Source organism: Falco peregrinus, chromosome 1 (assembly GCF_023634155.1).
Source record: "Falco peregrinus isolate bFalPer1 chromosome 1, bFalPer1.pri, whole genome shotgun sequence".
In the NCBI taxonomy this organism is placed as follows: Eukaryota; Metazoa; Chordata; class Aves; order Falconiformes; family Falconidae; genus Falco; species Falco peregrinus.
In genome coordinates, this window is record NC_073721.1 from 97,098,367 (window position 1) to 97,119,367 (window position 21,001).

The 21,001-nt window shown below is 43.8% G+C and overlaps 1 long non-coding RNA gene across 1 annotated transcript in view; it reads left to right on the top strand.

The window, feature by feature from the left end:
• Positions 1 to 21,001, top strand: part of LOC114013733 (uncharacterized) — a 99,368-nt gene that overhangs the window by 40,197 nt on the left and 38,170 nt on the right. The window contains exon 2 of the long non-coding RNA XR_003556887.2: positions 17,846 to 18,115. This is a non-coding gene — a long non-coding RNA (uncharacterized LOC114013733). The remainder of the gene's footprint in view (positions 1 to 17,845; positions 18,116 to 21,001) is intronic.

The window sequence follows — 21,001 nt, forward strand, 5'->3', positions numbered from 1 at the left end:
ATGCTGTGAACGGTGATGTGATTATTTCAATACATGTGTGTCATATGTAACTACTATACCTAAGGAGGTAAAGGAAAAAAAAAAAACACCTAGCAGAAAAAAAATAGCGCAAACCTCCTGAAACCTGGGGTTTCAGACAATTTTGCCTTCCCTTTAAAAATTTAGGGCAGGGCTTGGCTTTCCTCCAGCTCATGCAAAATGGGGTGTCTCCCTAATTTACTCCATGGAGGGTCTGACTCTTTTCCTTTTCCTTTTTTTTTTTTTTTTTTTTTTTAGCACTTTGGAGTAGCATTTACAAGGGACAGTTTCTGATTTCGAAAAGACTAAGTCTGTTTAGGGAAAAGGGACATAAGCTCCTCAGATATTTAGGCACTTTTAAAGACATTTACCCTAAATCCTTACACTCATAGGCACTCACTTTTGAAGGCTAAAGTGGCGGTGTGTTTTTAAAGCAATTTAGTTAAACCAGTGCAAAACTCTTTGTGGACATCATAAATCAATTTAAACCTGGCTTATGCCGATTTAGCTTAGTTTAGCTACTAAGTGTCTTAAGCTAAATTGATAAGCCATTTTTAAACCCATTTAAGAATGTCTACACAGGGCTTTGTGCCAGTGAACTTAAATCAATTGAAAACCAATTTTAGCTGGTACCATTTTGAGTGTAGACAAGATTAGGAATTTTGAATGGGAATGTGTGCTGATCCCATGTTTTCCTTATAACACCTCTGATTCCCAGCACACGGGGCTGGGACCCTAAATGGCACTACCAATTTTGTGTTATGACTGTTGTGTGTGCTGTAGCCTTTTTTTGACCGTGCCATAATCGTGGCATTGAGCTGCTTTAACTGATACTTACCTGGTGGCAACAATTAAAGGCTTCGGCCGATTTAGGCTCTGTTGTGCTTGGCAAAATGTTCATTGCAGCCTTTTACTCATAGGATTTTGATTCTGCAGAAGGATGCAGAAGACACAGATGGGTCAATACTTGTTATAAAGTTACCCCAAGGGCCTCCTGCCGAATGGGTTTACTGTTTGCGTGGACCAGGAGCTGCAGGCATGGGTTCTGTGGTGCTCTCCATGGGCAGAAGTGCCTATACAAGCAGTTCAGTTTGATGAGCAGATGAGGGTAGGTATTTCGTCTGGAGTGACAAAAGTTAGGACCTTGCCTTGCAAACACCACCTTGGTCTTGGAGGACCAGGGTAGGAGACCCCCCTGGATACAGGCCAGGGCAGGGACAGAAACAAGAGGGTGCTGTGATCACCCTGGTCTGGCTACTGCAGGTGTCCTGTGGTTTGGACATCCAAAATGGGGATGGAGATGAAGAAAGGGCTTTTTGTTCTCCTGTGGGCAGAACTGGTTGGGGGTGCTTTCCCTAAGATAGTACCAAAAGGCCATCAGTGTGGGTGGTGGACACAATGGCTGTCTCTCAGCTTGGTCCTGTTCACATCTCACATATGTGAGGGACCCAAATGACAGCAGGCACCCATGGGAAAGATGTGTCAGAAGACTGACACCGTCTTCTCCATCTCCGTGTCTCCTGTATGAATCAGGCATGTTGCACCATATGCAGGGCTGAACCCAAATTCAGGCAGGTATGAGAAAGGATGGGCAGATTTTAAGCTTGTGTGTGATCTGAAGTGCAGTGCCATGACTCCAATATTTAAATTTAAGTGTGCCCTTAAATACCTTCCTGAAAGTAGTCTAGTTGTGCTTCTAATCTTAAAAATGAACATTGCATGCAAGAGAGACCTTAATACAAAACACAGTTGCTATCAAGTGTGCGCTCAAAACCCTCCGGTTCAGCTCCTCTGGGTATGGGAATCTGGTCCGACAGCCCAAGGGTGCATGGAGGAAGGTGGTTTTGGGTAGTGTGTCTGTGAGGACGTTGGGTGAGAGGGTTGTACCTCACCAGTGCAGCGTGAGCAGCCGTGCCCACGTGCTGTACATCGCTGATTCCCTGTTACTGTCAGGTGGCAAGAGGGATTTTTTATTAATCAAAGTCTGGGGTGGTTTTGTGCCTGTCGCCAAATAGAGGTTTTTTTTTTATTTAATGAACCAACCAATTTAAGAAAAATCCTGCAAATTCTGACCAAATTCCAATCAGATTTAAACTCATGAAAAGAATTACCATTTGTCCTACACTGGCATGTTTTGTTCACCGCAGGTGGTTCTTTCATGTCGTAAGCAGGATCTGTCACGTTGTCATCATGTGTTTGGTTTCTGCATAGGTATAAATGAGCTGTTAACCCCAGTGAAGGAGGAGCAGATGAATAGAGACATTTTTGGTTTCTTTCATTAAAAAAAAAAATCCTACATAGAATGGATATATCCCATAATGTATAACTTTTTGCTTTCCATCACTGTATCAGGGGCAGTTATATTCCTTTCTCCTTCATTTCCTTGGCATGAAACTACAGCTGTGCCACTGTCCCTGTATGTGTGGTGCGGAGGAGCTGTAGGTCTTCCTTGTAATCTAACTGCACACAAATTTCCAAGTGTTTTTTCTGTGCCATTAATCTTAATATTGAGTGCTTTAATCTGTTTATAGTGCACAATACACGCTACTCCCCGATTAAAATCTTTTATACATGTCTGGGCAAACAGCATGAATAAATAATGGCCGATTTCCATATTGCAAAACAAACAGCTACTGTAAATTTATTTTTATTTCCAGCCTCCCTGCATCCCTCATCGGGTGGAGCCTCCTTGCCCCCGAGAGAAAGGGATCAAAGATAACATTCTTCTCTGTCTGGGTGTACTTTGCGGACCTGCCTCCCAACTGCGGGATGAAAGGAACTTGCTAAACTGTTGCCATTTTGCAACATCTGCTATAATTCCCCTAAATCCAGATTTGTCTGACACAGAGAGCTCCTGTTCTTACATCATTGCCATGTGACAGTATAACACCAGTCACATCAAGCTTGAGGATTCCAGCTCCGGGCGATGATAATATGAAGAAAACCTTTTTTGCCTAGGGCAAAACACTTGTAGCAAAGTATTATTCATCTGGCCAATTTAAATCTTCTCTCAAAAAGGTACCCAGAAACATATGCAGCGTGCCTTTGTAAAAGGCTTGAGCTGCTCATAGGCAAATGACCTGAACCAAGAGTACAAAACCCAATGTCCTAATTAATTACTGCTAAGCAGCTCTGATACACAGAAAAGAAATGCTGGTACTAATCCTTAACCCTGTCCTACATTCTTAAAATAGCCAAAATATTGCTGACAGCTAGGAAAACAAAATTGCCTCTGATTTAAAGGTTTTGGACCCCAGCTTAAAAATAAGATCAGAATAAAATATTTGAAAAGAGTGATTTTGGAAAAGTCACGCTGGAGCACATATTCTGGCTCCACAGTGGCGTGGTCCCCTGTTTCGGGATGGAAATAGTGCCAGGAAAGCAAAGCCCGGCTAAATCATGTCAGGGTCTGTGTGTCCCCCCCTTTATTCTTGAGTCCTGCAAGGTTCTATTCCGCAATGCCAGGTCGTTTGTCCCAATGAGCATGCGTTGTCTGAACACCACCCTTAATTTATAACAGGGCAAAATTACATCGAAATATGTAAAGGCAATGCCATTAGTGCCCCGCTTACTGAAGCAGGCACTTGGAGCTTTTATCGGGACATAATCCTTCAGTTTGCAGGCAATGATGTTGAAAACTAGATTGAGTGTTGTCTAATGACAGCCAAATTTTTGTACCAGTTTTCTGGATATAGCAGTTTGGTCTGACAGAGGGGAAACTGACGTTTTACTAGGTTTGGTAATTATGTGTCTCATGAGGGAACTGGTCAGTGTTAGGTGGAAAACTGGCCTTTTCGTGGCTTGGGAGGGCAGGGAGGAATCCATTTTAGAAAAGAAACAAAACATCATCTAGGGGGAGAGGATTGCCTGCATCTTCCCTTAGAAATGTCACTGTCTTCAGACACTCAGATACTCATTCAATTCCCATTTCTGTGACCACCTCACTGTTTCCACATTTATTTTCACATCTCAGCAAGGCAGGAAAACCCTATTATCTTTATTTTCAAGTGAGGAAGGAATGCTGAAGGCCTCACCTGAGGTTGTACAGGAGGCCTGCACCACCATGAGGAGCAGGACCCATGTCCCCCACATCCTTAGGCATGTCCCTTAACCACAGCTGTAGCTCACACCTAGTAATACCCATATCACATAACCATGGCTTTGTTTAGCAAAGGACATTCCATGATGCTCAAATCCCTCGTAAGAGTAACGCGAAGCTAGTGTAGACTTCATATTGAGTTCAAAGGAGACTTTCTACTTGGCAATATGATTCTCTATTTTACCACCTCAGTAATGATTTGGGGTGAGGTTTTTTTTCAGCCAAGAAGCTGATTTTCTCGTGTCAAGCACTCCGTGCTCCTTAGTGCTGTCCTGAACTGGCTCACAGCAAACTGTTGAATATGATCATTGTGGTGCTGGTAACCAAGGATGAAACCCATGAATAAAGGCTACATCTTCTATTGCATCAAGATACAAATTTTCCATGAAAGGAAAGGAAAACCTTTTCCTTAGGTGCAGCCCCACTCCTTGCATGTGGTCTGATCCTGCAAACTGGGCTTGATCCCATGAGCCAGCATTTGTGAAGTAACTTGGTAACTTCACATGAAGGATGTGGTTAGCAGGAACTGGGTTCTGAAACCAGAGCAGGTTAGGAGTCTCCAGTGGGTTTATTGACTGGGGAGCATCCCAAAGCATTTGCCCATGAGTGTTTTCCTTCTGCCCATGCCACCTTCCTGCTCTCATGAAAGCCCCAGCTAAAGCTTTGTGCTCTTTGCCAGTAAGGATGCGTCAGCAGTCCTTTGCCACTTCACTGTTATGAACTTAATGGCTAAGTGATGTCCTCAGCGATGACACAGCTTAGTGTTGACACTGAGCGCATAAGCGCTGACTCAGAGAGATGTAACACCTCCACTTTGGGGGTAATTCCTTTGCCTGGTTTTGCTTTTCATACTGTGCAGAGCACTGCCTTCTGTTTCTGCATGTACATTTTAGGGGTCAAGTGCCCATAAATGCTGTGAAATCCAGTGTGCCCTGGCTTCTCCTTGGCCAGTGAGACCCTTAAATGAGGGATGCATTTGGAGCTGGCAGTTTCTTGGAGAAATCCACTGCCACGCTCGAGGACACCCACCCCAGGAGGGAAGGTCCTTTCCATGAAGGGTTGGCAAAGCCTGCAAATTTAAGAGAAGGCACAAGTGCAGCTTGGCTGGCTGGGCACTGGGGTGCAGCATCCCTCTGCAAGCCAAGGCAGTACCAGTCCTGGGCACCTTTGCTTCCTCCTGGGGGTCCCAGACTGCAGCATTGTCCATTCAACTCCACAAGTAATAAATTACAGAGTATCATGAAGTATCAAATATCCTCTACAGACATACCTTGGGCCCAGGGAACGCAGAGCTGTTGGGCCATCCTCACCCCTTGTCCTTTCCTAGGGATCACCCTTACTCTGATCCATCCGCATTGTTGAAAATAGCAGTGCCTGGTCCTCAGAGGGGTTTCTGCGTTAACCCCTGCATAATTTCTGCATGCAGGAATTAAAGATGTAGCTGGCTTTGATAACCTGGGCGTGTAGGATTGATATGGCTCTGCGGATCCCTTCCCGTGGCTCTGCAGGTCACTGGGACTTCCAGCTTCCCTGTCCTGGATGACTGGCTGTGGCTAGAGCCCCCATTCAATAGCTCATTAAAGAGGATATTTTTATTTTCAAAAGAGTTACACATTATGAAGGAAAATGCTTGTTTCTATACCCTTATAATTACATAAAAACGATTTCTCTACTCATCATTAACATTATTTTTAAATTATTTACAGGGACGTAAAAGTGGTGTCTGCAGCCCTGCTAATTTCCTAGACAAACATTCTTGTTAAATCCACATCCCCCATTTTAACTTCTTTTTTTTTTTTTCTTTTCGTAAAGCGGTCTTGCGATCTTCCTAAATTTGGCTGTGCCACCATTTCATTTTGCTAATACCCCTTGAAACTGTTAACACTTTTTCCTGAATACTTTCCTAGTGGATATGAAGCAAAAAGGAAGAAAGGCTACTGTCAAATTGATTAAGTGAAAGCTCATTAGAGAAAGTAACAAGAGGTAAAATCTGCATATGCATTGCAGAAATGTGTCTGATCTTGCTAAGTTGTGAAAAGACAAAATAAGCTCAAACCTCCTTGTGCTGTAAGTAGTTCGGGGGAGATGGGGGCTGGGGATGGGAAGGGCTCCCAGACTGTGTTACATTAACTATTCCTCCTTAGAAATACGCTGTAGAGCAGCCCCTGCTAACACCACTTCAGTGAAGAGTTTGCCAGTGTTTTAACGACGAACCCTGATTTATAGGGGTTTGTGCCTGTGCGGTAAAAATTCACTCTTCCTTGAACCCTGACAAACAAGACCACAACACAAAACCTCTGAACAAAAATCTGACAAAACCGTTTAAATGGTGGTTCCTTAAAAAATCCACAGCAACCAACATAAAGTCAGTGGTAATTACTGTGTGCCTCCTCAGAGCTGAAAAACACCTATTTCCCTTTCTTCTCCCCCCCAAGTGGAGTTAGGTAATTTGTTAGCCTGAGATAGGGAAGATCTTACTTTGGTTTTAACAGACTGACAGATCGAGTTGTGGATATCTGAAAATAAGCACAGTTAACTTGTCCTGGGCAGACATAGAAGTACAAGCATGAGCTGGACGCGTCCTGCACTGGAAGCACCTTGGGTCAGATCCAAGCTTGTGATCCTGTTTCTGGCTTTTTCACCATGACTGTTCAATGTATCTGCTCCAAGGCCAGGGTGCTGTGAGGTCTGCAGATGAAATTAATCTTTTCCCCATAGTTTGTTCCCCTGTGACTGGGGATGCGTGGCTGCCCGTGGGGATGCTTCACTCCAGTGCATCATTTTGGGGCATCTACCCCAACCCAGCTGAGCCCCCAGCCCTTATCAGAGGCTCAGACTAAGCATCCTGCAATGACTGCAGCTGAAACTGACTTTAATTTCTAGAAATATAGATATAATTTTGAATGTAACTTTGAATATGAGCTGTACATCTCCTTCCAGATGCTTTTTTGTCAGAGGTGGAGGGGGCTCACACCTAACCCTTGCTGCCTGTGGTAAAGGTGTTACTAATACCTTAAATATCTTTGGTTTTCAACATACCCCTCTAGCAGATTTTGTTTCTTCTACCTTTTTTTTTTTTTAAAAAAAAATATATATCCCAATTAAAAGAGGAGAAAGAAGAGAAATACCAAAATACCAAGCTAAAGTAATGTGATAACTTTGACCTTAATCCATAAAAGACAGATATTTTACGGTTCAGGCTAAAACTCAAGGCTGACATCTAACCTGACACAAATATGCTGTTGTGTGTAAGAGTCCTTGTTGAAAAAAATGCTGGGAATCTGCAGGGATAAGCCTGACAGCGCTAATTTAAATAGGAAAATGTATCTGTTTGGGAGGTAGACCACACGTCTGAAAGTTATGAAAGGAAACGCCAATAATAACCGTCTATGGCAGAGCACGTTCCTTGGAATGTGGAAATTACTGTATTACAACAAAGCTGTTGTTTCCACCAGGGTGTTTTGTAGCCTGGCTCATAATATTATGTATTTCAGCAGATCCTTGTAATTACAAATTTAAGTCTTAAATCCTTGGCTTTTCTTTATGTTCTTAAAGTACCCCTATAGGTATCCTCACTCCAAGCTTAAATCAGACCCAAAATACAAGGTGAAATAGGGTTGGTTGAATTCCTGCACTTTATAATGATATTTATTAAGCTAGTTTTGAAGAGAAATGTTGAGCTGAGCATTTCATTTAAATCCAATGGTACCTCCAAAGCGCTCTGGAATTGTTTAATTAAAACCAAGGTGCACATTAATAAGAAAGGATATCATTTTGTCATTTATACATAATTTCTTTATTTTGTTAGGGGAATAAAAAATGAAGAAAGCCCCCAAAAATATAAAGAGAAGGAAGGACCAGTAAGCATGATAATAGCTCTCCATGGAGAAGAAATAAGTATACAACAGAAGAAAAGCACAGTGAGGAACATAATGTTAGTAAAACACTCTTAATGCTACACAAGCTGTAGAAAATGCTACTTTGCATTTGGGCTGCAGCATCGTTAACTGCGAGCAATTGAGTAAAGAGTGCACCTTTTAAACTAATTCCTTGTGCTGGAGACATAGCCACATCCAGAAGCCTACCTCATTAATATGCTATAGTGGTCAAATAGGAGATTAATAGCAAAGTCACCTGCTAAACCTACAAGGAACCTGTTGATTAACAATAAGCTCCAAAAATAAGATACCAGCCTGCAAAGCAAAATCGAGTCCAAGGGCAACAAGTGCTTCTGTAATTTATTCCTTCTTTACACAAGGGCATAAAGCTCCCTTTATAACCGTGTTTTCAAGGCCCTGCTGTGAGCTGTAGGTGTGAGCTTTTCAGTTGATTTATTAATTTTAGTTTCAATCAAAGTGTCACCTGCAGACACAAAAATGTAGGCCTTGCCACAGAAAATACAGTAAAAAAAAAAAAAAAAAAGCAGGAGAGAGGGGGGAAAGAGAGAGTGAGGAGAAAAAAGAGAGAGCAAGACCAAAGGTTTTATTTTGAGAAACTCTGCCAGCAATTATTTTTAATATTTTTTTTCCACATGAACACCGGACAGCCTATTCTTCGTGAAGCCCAAATAATTCCCAGCCACATAATTAAAAAAAAAAAATATCCCAAATTAAACATTTTTGTCATACTTCAAAAGTCAGCCTCAGACCCGGGAAATGGCGCTAACCCGGCGGCTGCCAAAACAATCAGCCCCTGTTGTCAGTAGGGGGACATTCTCCCCAACCAACCGCCTGAACAACAAGTCCACTGAGCAAAATGTGCAAAAAATTCTCAATTAGTTGTCTTTATTTAGTGAACACTATGGGGTCCTCAACAGCGCTATAGAATTATGGCAGGAAAGCTGAGCTCTTCAGTGGCTTATTAGCATTCTCCGAGGGTTGGAGTGCTGCTGGTAGCAGACTGGTGCCTCCAAGAGCTGGTGGTGGGACCCCGGCACTCCTTCGGTTTTGTCCTTTTGTCCTTTCCAGCCAGCAGGAAGTACGGCCCCATGGCCGGGGTATTCTGGGATACCTTCGTCTCATTCACCGCTCGCAGCACCGGCAGTGCCCATGCCTTTGTCAGTGGCCACGAGCATCCTTCTCGACAGGGAAGCAAAAGCTCTGGGTTTGCCAGTTAAGAAAACAAAAAACCCACGCTGTATTTAGAAAGTAGTTTTTCTCCCTCCTCTGTCCTCTCCCCACCAGCTTTTCCAAATGAACGTTGCTGTCAATGGGCCAGGGTCGGAGAAGCTAAATGTTATGCTGCTGTCCTATTAAATTACATCAGATGTTATCGACACCTTACTTTGACGCTAGCGCAAAAGAAGGCAAATAGGGGTAAACAGAAGTATCTCCCCATCCAATTCTTATCTTAATTTAAATGTAAAGTGATTTTTTTTTAATAAAAGAGGAGGGGGGGAAAGTCGGGTAGCAAGTGCCAGAAATGTCTTTTCTGAGAAAGAGGGTATTTGCTGCTTTAGGGAAAACACTATCATTGACTAAATTAACAAGTTGTCTTATCAACTGCCATAAGCCTTGAAGTCTAATTAATTTAGTACTGATCAATAGCCTTGAATGAAACATTGATTTCTGCAGCAGAAACACATTTCCAGGGCTGCAACAGAAACACATTCTGTGCTCCATGCACACTTCTGTCATATGGACCATGTGTTTGTGCTATTAACATTTATTTTCCCCTCTGCAATGTCCAGCAAGCATTTTAGGAGTTAATTCCCATGGGAGAGTTGATTTTTAGAATTATTTTGGAGAAAGAAAGTGGCATGATAGGGTGTCTTGAGAAATGTAATTCTATCTTCTTTGAGTTATATGCTGCTATAAAAATCTCTATCTAAGAGGAAAAGGGTTCCGTAGTAGATCATGAAATGCTGTAAATCTTGGCAGAACTGTAGAGAAATCAGTGGGGCTTTTCTCATTCATGCCTGCCTAAGGATTGACTTACTGAACACATAACACGGGTTGAGCAGTAGGATCCCTGCTCTGCTTTCAAGAAAGAGACTAATGGTGTGCTGAACAGCATGTTAAAAAAGTTACAGCATCAACCCAAACCAAGGAGCCCTCCACAGTCGTTAGAATAATAGCAAAGTCTTCAAAGACCAATGGATGAGCCTGAAATTAAAATCGCCTAGCTGGTGTGGTCATATTCAAACTGCCATCAACAGACATGCCGTGGCAGCCCACGGAAAAAAATATCGACACTTCCATGGGGACAGGTGAGACTTAAGAGGACAGTGGCTTAAATTTGTTGAGAAGGAAAAAGAGACATTGAAGGAGGATACAGAGTTGATGAAGAGCCTTTCAGGAGCCTCATCATGGTGGCAATAGCTTCAGATCCAAAGTGGTGTGTCTACACTGCACCAAAACATGCAAACCCACTGACTCAGGTCCGCTGGGGGTGGCATCATCAGCTGTGACTCTTTTGTGCTGTCCTTGCCCCGGGAGATTACTGGTCTCTCCCAGAGAAATGGGCTCATTATTTGTGTCTTTGAGCCTGGGGGAGAGCATCCCATCTGGCAGGATGAAGCCTTGGGGTTAGATTCTGCCCTGGGCTATGTCCCCGCAACACCCACTGCTGACACTGCTCCGCCTTTGGCACCGAAGCCGGGAGCCAGAGTATGGGGCTTCCTCGGTTTGTCAAAATCACTCATGCCCAAATCCACCAGGACAAAATGAAGGAAAAAGCCAAATTTGGAAGGCGGAGCTGCCTATCTTGCATCTGCTGGGAAGCGGTTTGACAACACCAGCAGAACTGCTGAGGTGTAAGAGAGATCAGAATCAGGCTCTAAATGCTTACAAATTAGCTAAAATTCCAAACCTGTGCTCGCAGGAGAAGTCAAGCGTTGTAACAGGAGTCCTTGGAACACTTCACCTCCACCACCCTGCCTGGCTGAGGCACATCATTCACTTTATTTCTTTATTCCACTCATGCTCCTAGGGAGAAAGCCACACAAACCCAATTCCTATGAAAAAAAAAAAAAGGAGGGAAAAAAAAGTCATAATAGTAAAAATCCAAAACCACAGAAGAATTACATTTTATCTTTACAAAATTTGGCCCTTTTAACTCAAAGTTGAAACAAAAACACCTATCCAACCAAAAAAAAAAAACCCACCACAAAAGTCCCTCTCCTCTGTTTGGGGGCCTCCATGAGTTTCCATAGTACTTTACAAAAGATCTTTATTGAAGAAAAGATTGGACAAACTTTCGTTATATGTGTGGCCCTAGTCATTAATTGCCCCCGTCTTCTTTACCAAGGCCTTATTCCTATGTAAATACCCTTGCATAATGTTACAGGCTATTGTCAGGCCAGCGCCAGTCAGTCGCCACTTATATGCATTTTTATTTCAATCTGCTTCGCCGAGAATGAAAAGATGTCTGGACTTAAGCTGTTTACCAACTGGGCCAAAGCTGCAGTGTGGAAGAACTGAAGAAAGCACCAGGCAACTGCAGGAACAGACTTTGACAATGCAAGCAGCCATTTTCAGTTGAGTTATTAACCTACCCTGAAACTCTTCTAATCTATGCCTTTTTTAAAGAACAAATGTACTGGACCAAACATGAATGAGCCAGGACTATTAAGAGAGAAATCCTCTAAAGGACTATTGAGCGCAACATAGGTTTGTAATCATTTTGTCTCAGTTGCCTGCTACCAACATTATCAATGATGAAAATGCTTGCTCAGTTGTGGGGGATTGTCTCGTAATTAAATGACAGCGCCGTACTGTAAAAGAACATGCAGAAACACAGGAGATACCGAGGGCTTTCAAACCAGCCGCCCAGAGAAAGGAGTAGGAATGGGGGTGGATTACAAACCAACTTGAAAAAATGGAATTAAGGACATCGGGATCTTCCTTTAAAAACACAAGTACATTTTGGGGCTCGCTGGGAAAGTTGTTAAAACGGGCACTCTCACACAGAATCCTTCAGATAAAAAGGAGCAAGAGTGTGTAGAGGGAATTTTTCCTCCTTTAGGTTGAAAAAAAAGCACAAAAATGGAAAATCAAATCCTCACATGCACTAGCAGAAAAAGAAAAAAAACTTATAAGTTTTGCTGCAGGCTACATCTTTGTAGTGACTTAATGACACTACAATCTACACAGTGTAGTATTAGCCTTAAGAAACTCTTGACTATTTGCATGCATATTAGAATCCAATGAGAGCTTAATAAGTGCATATATATGACAGAGGAAACATCTCATTGCATAGTTAGCTACAAAAAACATTGAGGGAGGCAAAGTCTTAAGTTAATTACCATTACAATGCAATCAAGTACAGCAGTCATAGCTGAAATCCTTTTCTGTTAAGACTGCTAGGCTCAACCTTGTCTCTGCAGGTCAGCTCAGGCACAGATAACCTTTCCAGCAGACAAATACATGTAAAATTGGCTCATCTAATTAAAAGCTCAGGGAGGTGTAGAAAAATACCAGCACACTGAGGCTGAGCAAATCACAGAGTACCCCCTCCAGCTGGATGAAGCTACAATATGTGGCTGCTGTTTGTTCTGGAAGGAAACTGAGTCACTTACCATTTCAATAGGTTAATCAATCGACAATTAAATGGAGAAATTGGTTAACTCTGCAACAATTAACATGACACTCTATTAAGTACACTTTCTAATTGCCACAGCTGCAAGTGAAAATTAACGTCTGTGTCAAAGCAGCTGCACAAGGTTGTGCTGTTTCTGGTGGTGGTAAGGTAATAAAAGTAACTTTAAAAGCCTGGTGGTTATTTTAGACCCTTAAGCATAGTGGGGAAGGGGTACAGTGCTGAGCTCTACGGTTAGCTGCAGAGGGTCTCATGTTTATTGTATATGTATACCTATAGGTGTACTAATACACATGTATACATACACATATCCCTAGTGTAATGTGTATCCCTTTAAAACAACATTTAAAATCAATTATAAGCTTCTTTGAGTATTAAAGGTCCACAATACACATATATAGTGTGCAAATACTGTGTGATTAAAGATATGCACGGGGAGACACGTAATTACCCCTCCACTCAAAGGAGAAGGAAATAGAAGAAACAAAATTGTTGGATGTCTCTAGAATTCACAGCATTGTAGAATGGTTTGGGTTGGAAGGGACCTTAAAGACCATCCAGTTCCAACTCCCGGCCATGGGCAGGGACACCTCCCACCAGCCCAGGTTGCTCCCAGCCCCATCCAGCCTGGCCCTGAGCACTCCCAGGGATGGGGCATCCACAGCTGCTCTGGGCAGCCTGTGCCAGCGCCTCGCCGCCCTCACAGTAAAGAACTTCTTCCTCATATCTCATCTATGTCTGTCCTCTTTTAGTTTAAAACCATTCCCCCTTGTCCTATTGCTATAGGCCCTAACAAAAGGTCTATCCTCACCTTTCTTATAAGGCTCCTTTAGCTACTGGCAGTCTGCTATAGGGTCTCCCCGGAGCCTTCTCTTCTCCAGGCTGAACAGCCCCAACTCCCTCAGCCTGTCTCCACAGCAGAGGGGCTCCAGCCCTCTGAGCATCTCCGTGGTCTCTGGACTCGCTCCAGCAGGTCCGTGTTCCCCTGATGCTGGGGGCCCCAGACTAGACACAGAGCTGCAGGAGGGGTCTCACCAGAGCGGAGCAGAGGGGCAGAATCCCCTCCCTGGACCCGCTGGCCACGCCACTGGTGATGCAGCGCAGGGTACGGTTGGCTTTCCGGGCTGGGCCATGCTGAGCTCCTCGTCCACCAACACCCCCGAGCCTTCCTCAGGGCTGGTCTCGATCCGTTCTCTGCCCAGCCTGTGTCTGTGCTTGGGATTGCCCCCACCCATGTGTGGGACCTTGCACTTGGTCCTGCAGAATTAGAAAAGCAGAACTGGTACTTTGAGGGCAATTTGGAAAGGTTCTGGTTTAGAAGAAATATTTAGTTGTGGTGAATGCCTGGCCAGGAATCAGAGCAGCCACCAGCTGGGCCTGGGCCCTCCTGAAGTTGGTGGAAATGATGTCTTTGGTTTTCTCAGGACAGAAATGTTTGGTTTATAGCAAAAGGTGCTCTGATGTTGTCCTGCAGGCTCAGTTCCCAACTCCTCTGTGCAGCTCCTGGATGCTTTGCTTGAAGTACAAATAGGGTATAAAATACGCGCACCTTCTGGGAACAGTGCTCCTTGCTGCAGAAATGCTGGTGGATACCTGCTTCTCCCACACAGCCCTATGGACCGCGTGTTCAGTGTGGCTGTTCAGCAGGGCAGGGCTGTCTCTTGCTGTGCCACGGTGGCCATTGTGCATGGTTCTCAGGCCGGTTTGCAACACAAATAATCACTGGATTCTTCATTTTGTTACCTTTAATCTCTGTTCATTCACACTGGAAAATCAGTAGTCCCAAGGTCCACCAGAGCTCTTCTTCTGGTTAAAACAGAGATCCAGGATCTGGAGGAAGAGGCAAATCAGGCAACAAGCCCTGTCCTCATTCAGGTGGCTTTTCTGGTGTTCAGCAATCTGCAGGAATGAGGTTGCATCTTTTTGGGTGTTTAGGGAAATCTGCTTTCTTGTGGTCCCAGCACCGTGATGTACCACCTGTATCACATATAGGTGGTGGACAGGCATGTGGCACATCCTTGCATTTTACTGCTGCTTTCTGTCTGCTTTCTGCAGGTGTAAATACTGGATCCATTCCAGTGACCATGATTTACTTTTAGTTGATGTTGTTGGGTTGGCATTTATCTGGAGTCTAACACAGAACAGGATTTTTTAAAAGTATCTTTTTTTTAAAAGTGTGGTGGAATGGGAGGTGTCATTCAAACATAGGCTTCCATAGCCAGCCAGCTTATGTTGGCAATAACCTGTTTCCTACAAAGGGCTATATGGGGTGCCTATATGGGACCCCAATATGAGAAGGTCTAGAGAGACTCACAAGGACACGATCAGGTTTTCCCAGAGTAAATTCTATTACTTCTGAGCTCTGCTGTGAAAGAAGCAAAGCTGTAAATCCTCAGAGCTAATAGTGCTATAATAGTAATTGTTTTTGTTTTGTTTTGGAGGTTTTTTGGTCAAAAAAAGCCAGGGAAAGACAAAAGGTTACATCAGTAGCTGTTGTTCAGAAACCAAACCATGAGAATTACAGATTTCTGCAATAAGATGAATTAAGCTAAAAGCCATATTAAGCAGAATTGCACATCTGCTGCATTTTTTAATTCTGTATGTGTCCTTGCTGTATGAAAGTGTTTATTATTAAACTTGTTGTTCAGCTAATTGATTAAATCAAACCCTAATACTTAACTCAGCCTGAATTCTTGACAGGCTGCAGAACTTCTTCCAGTTTGGCTTTCCAGAAACCCGTATCTGATGACAGGACTGAATTTTGCTAGGACAGCCTATTAGCTGCCTCATTTCCTGGTGATGGAGAATTTAGATTTGTACAGACAGAAAAGCCAAAGGGACGGCGCCTGGTTTTTTTCTCTCCGCAAACAAAGTCTGTTGTGGCAGCAGGGAGGAGAACAAGGTCTGCCAGGCTTTGCTGTCCAACCTTGGAGTACCTGCAGCCACAGGAGAGGACTCCATGGGAAATAGTGTGGATGTCTGATGTGCACCGAGATGTGCCATTTGAAGGGCCTGCTCAGGGCTGGCAGCTAACCAGAGAGCCCAGCAGCGCTGGTGGCAGTGGTTCAGGCTAAATAAATAGTGAGGAGTGAGAGATCAGGGTAAAATCCCGGCTCGGAGGAGTCTGCTGTTGGCTTTGCTGGGCCAGCACTCCTCTGCTGAAAAAACCTTGGAGAAATGCACTGGGAGGCCGGTGCAAATCTTTGCTGCAGCACCTGGAAAAGCCGGAAAACCAAGAGCTTTCTCCTTTTTGCAGTGGCAGACTTTCTGCTGCCACCCCTGCCCGAGTTGAGGGGAGGTTTGTCCCCGAGTGCCGTGGGTGTCGTTGAACATATACTTCTAATTGCAGCTGCTTTCGCTCTAATTATAGCTCCGTTTGGTTAGGATTTTCCTCCAATCCCTCATTTCCCCTAAAGCAAACACCAGAGCACCAGAGTTGTAACCCCAGTGGGGACATTTATTAATAACCCCCTTGGCAAATAGGGAAAAAAATCATTACGCTGTATTAGGCGCTAAAATATTTTCCCACTGCAAAGGCTAATTGATAAAACCAAGCAGACATTATGGGGCAATTAATGTTAAGATGAAAATAAACACGAGAGCAAAACAAAAACAGGCTGACAGAGAGTATTTTTTTCTGGCTTTGAGGGGTTTCTTGTGGGTTGGAAATGAGATGCTAGTAAATAATCTGAGATTACCTGCCTTCACTAGAAAAGGAGAGAAATAAATGGGGAATTGAAAGAAAGGAGTCTTGCACACCTCTTCCAGTAAGAGTGGTTACATCTCTTTAGGGGTTTTGCATGTCCTTAAAAAAAGCCTTCTATTTTGAAATTTTTTCTCAATTTTTCCTCTCCTGTGACTGGAATTGGCCTTTCCCCCACCTCCCCTCCCTCCCCGAACAACTCCAAATTCTGCACTTGGCTGTAAAAGTTGACCAACATAATCTAAATGATGGGCAGCTCAAAGAAAAATCCATACATAATGTTGTCATTTTAAATAATTACAAAAGGAAAAAAGAGAAAAATGATGATTTATCATCTGAACCATTCCCTGCTTCATATTTAACATTTGTATGAAGGTTCTAGCAAGGAAAAACGTCCAGGGAAACCCAAAATCTGGCAAAACTCTGCACTTATTCTGGAGGGATTATCTTTTTATTTGTTATTTGTACAGCATTGAACACCTTCGATCTTAACCTATGTCCAGGGCTCCCAGCTGGTAGCTGCTAGTACAAACCAAACAGTGAATGACCAGTAAAGAAGAACACGCTGGTCCAGACACACAGTCCGTGCACTAACTCAGCAGGACAGGGAAGGAGATAATGAAGACACAGACAAACAAGACACTTCCTACCTGATATTTTATTCATTCATCAAACAGTATTATTTATTCCCGTCTATGAAGGCAGGGGGAATTTTACAGGGCTGATTCAAAGCAAGCAGAAGTTAAAAAAGCAAAATTATTTCTTTGCTAATCAGATGTGTAAATTTTTACTTATTTTAGGTTAGTAAGGCTCTCTAGCAGCTCAGAGTGCAGAGCAAGTCCTCTTTAAAGAAGTGATGGATGCAAGAAATCCTTCACTTTATTCTTACCTGTCTGGGATTAAAAAAAAGTCACAATACCATGGTTTTAAAATAAGAATAAAAAAGGTTGGATGTGTCCTATCCCTGTTTGGGGACTGCACATAGGCTGACAGAGAGAATTTGTCTCCTTTATATCACAGCAGGGTTTTTTGGGTGTTTCTTGGGAAAATTCCTCCCATGTCTGCTAGGGCAAGCCATGTCACCTAATGTTAGGAGGGCTCCAGTGTGTATTGTGGGTCAGCTCTGTATGTTGTTGCACTGCCAAGCAAGTCCCAAGGGACTTCTCCATGCTGCATCAAAGGTGGGGCAGGACCTTTTAACCAGGCCCTTCTTGACCCTTAATGAGCAGCTGGCTATTCATGGCGTTAGCAGCCTGCAGGTAAACAGCTATTTAAAAGAAGGTCCCTCTTTTAACACTCTGTGTTCAGAGGAGGGTGGTGTGTCCTCAGGCTGTCTGAGGGCAAACACGTCTGCCCATTTACCTGTAACCCAGCTAAGATTGTACTTTGCTTCCTACCACATGTCAGGGGACAACAGTTCATGGTGGGTTGCAGTCTGAATTAAGGCAGGTAATTGCTCACCATCCTTTCATTCACCTTTCACATAGGGGCTGTGGGAGTCTTGTCCCTCCTTGAATATCTCGACTGCACAGATGCATTCCCTGGAAAGAGAAGCCCACATGGAGAACAATGGGCAAAGCTGGAGGTGGGATTCAAATCTTCTTTACTCCATACGTGCTGGTCCAGCATCGAAGGGATGTCATGGCGGCAGCTCATCCCAAGTCTGCTCACTTTGGAAAGGAGTTTGGGGCTCTCCTAGCAACTCCTTGTTAATTTTGTGGATCCAAATCATCACTTACACAGAAGTCAGCTTGCAGGTGAGTGTTAAAATACACTCCTGGTTGTATTGGTGGCATTGGCTGGACTCTGTTGTTGAGTGGCCTCAGATACTCTGACTTTTCAGGGAATGGGGTTTCACAAGTGTCAGGACAAAGATGGGAGAGAATGAATAAGCTGAGCACAGATACTCCTCTTACCAAACCGGCTGCAAATTGGCATCCCAGTGTGTCATCCCAGTTATAGACTGTGAAGAACTAAGGACCAGGGTTTAGAGATTTTTCTTGGTTTAGAGATCTACAACTTGGATAAGGTCTTACTTAGCCCATCTGGTTGGGAAAGAAAATATTGAAATGGTAATGTCAAAACTTCAGAAAATAAATGGTCAAAAGCTTTTTGCCAGTTTGAAAAAAAAAAAAAAAACGAAAAAGGCCAAAGGGGAATCTTTTGTGTTAGGGAAAGGAGAAACTAAGAGCAGAGCAGGGACTCTGTGGGTGTTTTCAGGATTTTGGGAGCAGCAGTGCTGATGCCCCTGGGTGACTCCTCAGTCTCAGGTGGGCAGGGAGCTCTGCCTCTGGCTGGGTGTGCCAGTCCCATCACATTGCTCCCGAGCTCCTAGCATCCCAAAAGGGAGAGAAAGAGCAAGATGCTGTGAAAGTTGCCTAATACTAGCTGAGCTTGGAGCCACACCAATGTAGCTTTGCTCCTCCTGGATCCCAGATTAGTGCCAGCACACATCTCTGTGCACCTCACCATCAGCTTGGAGCCATGATCTGGCCCCTGGGACCAGGTACCTCCTTTATTACTCCCAAGAGTTTGTATAAATGCTTATTGCACACCTATTTTCCTGCCCTTCCTTCTCCCTGTACATCTGAGGTGCTATGGGTTTCATTCTGCCCTTCCCTGTTGCTCAGCCCCCTTCATTCAAATTTGGACACTTGCTCTCCTTCTTTTGCCTGGGGTCTTCAACAAGACCTGGAAGGAGTAATGGCACAGAAAACCCCCATGCTCTGCTGCTGCTTTTGTGGTTCAAGGGTACAGCTGTGAATGTGAGGAACTTTTCAACTCTGCCTATAATAAGGACAGCACATTTCCCAGGTTAGAAATTATCACAACTTTTGTTCAGACCTCCATCACTCAAGCTCCAGACAGTAGCCCACGTGGTTAAGGGGAGGCCAGACATTTCTCAGTATGTCCTGTAGCTCTGCTGCTAATGCTTGGTTGGGACTTACACGCTCTCTCAACATTCATTACTCTCTTCTGAGAACTTGCTGCAATTATTTCCCTTTCCCAGTTTGTGGTCCATCTATCCATCCTTTCTTTTCCCAGACTATTAGGACCATCATCCTGACTCACCTTCAGGAGACAGGTGTTTCCATCCCAGTGCTTTCCCACTACCGAGCAGCTTCAGGCTTTTCTCCCACTATAAAAATGAACTTGCCTTGTGTTCACTTGTGGGGGACGTTCCTTGGTACCCACAGTGAGATTTTGGGTCAGGAATAAGAGAAGCCCAAGACTGGGACCTCATCCCATGCATGAGCACAGAAAACTCAATCTGAACATTAGAAAACCTGGTTTTGCCATGAGGATGTTTGACCACTGGATCAGGCTGCCCAGAGAGGCTATGGAGTCTGCATCTGGAGATACTTGAACCCCAGCTGGCCATGGTCTGGGGCAGCCTGCTGTAGCTGGCCCTGCCTGAGCTGCTCTTGAACGACCCTGCCATCTCAACACTTCTGTGATCCTGTGAGCCTCACTCCTTGGATTTTTTTGTAGACTCTTAAAGTCTCTTTACTCCTTCTCACCACTTGCCCCCACTCCTGGCTTTTCTGTTTCATCTGGCTTCTGCTGGAAGCTCTGCCTCTTTCTCCTCCCCTCCTTACCTCCTGCCACTTTCTGGCCTCTTGGACATCAATTTGCCCTGGTATTACCTATTATTTCCTGTGGTCTTCCCAGCTCCGGTGTACTTAGAGCAAAGTACGGAGGATCTAAGCAAGACCAGGAAAGCCTATGCGTTACCACAAACATGATTTATTGCATAGAAATGGTGTTCAATAGTCAAAACACAGCAGTACCACTTGGACTCCCAAAAGGTGCTTGCTCACTTTCAAAATCAGTGGCCAGTATATACTCTACTATGATATATACGTGCCACTATATCTATATGTGAGAGTCAGCTTCAGAAAACAGCCGAAGGTCTGGAGTGGAGTTTTTGGGCAGTGACTGGTGCTCCCTTGCCTGGTCCTGGGCACTGAGGGAGCACCGTGGTGGTGCAGAGTCACCCTGGCTGTGGGGGAGGGTACCCTGCTGAGGGCAGGGGACAGGGTGAGGGCACCAGCATTTCATCGGACCATCTCTCTACATATGGAGTGGGGATATTTGTGCTGCTTGGTTTGTGCCTGGGACCTGAACTAAGCACCACTTAAGGATGCTGCTAGAAGTGGATAAGTTTATTTAGCCAAGCTATTAGTATTTTTTGGTATTTCCATGCTGCCCTGTCACTTCAAAAAGAGGCAGATTGCTTAAAATGCTCAATATTTAGAAAAAGCTTGTTTCCTGTCTCCTGCCTTATGTTATTGGTGTGGAATATTCTTTTCTTAAGCACACTGCAATAATATTAGATAATTACTTAGCTCATTTTCTATATGGGTTTTGGTAATTCATAATTGTCTCAGAGCTGAGAAAATGTTTCCTTTAAGAAGGTTAAACAAAGAGTTTATTGACATTAGTGAAGATTGGTTAAAGGAAACATTATTAAATAAAAGGAGCTTTATTTAAACACTAAATTAATCATTTAAAGGCAAATTAGAGGTCGTAACTCCTCCTAAATAAATAATGTTAAACAATAATTAGATATCCATTTTAGATTACAGGCAAGCACTTGGGTTCAGTGGGCTGAAAAACAAGTTTCTTCTCATCTCTTCAAA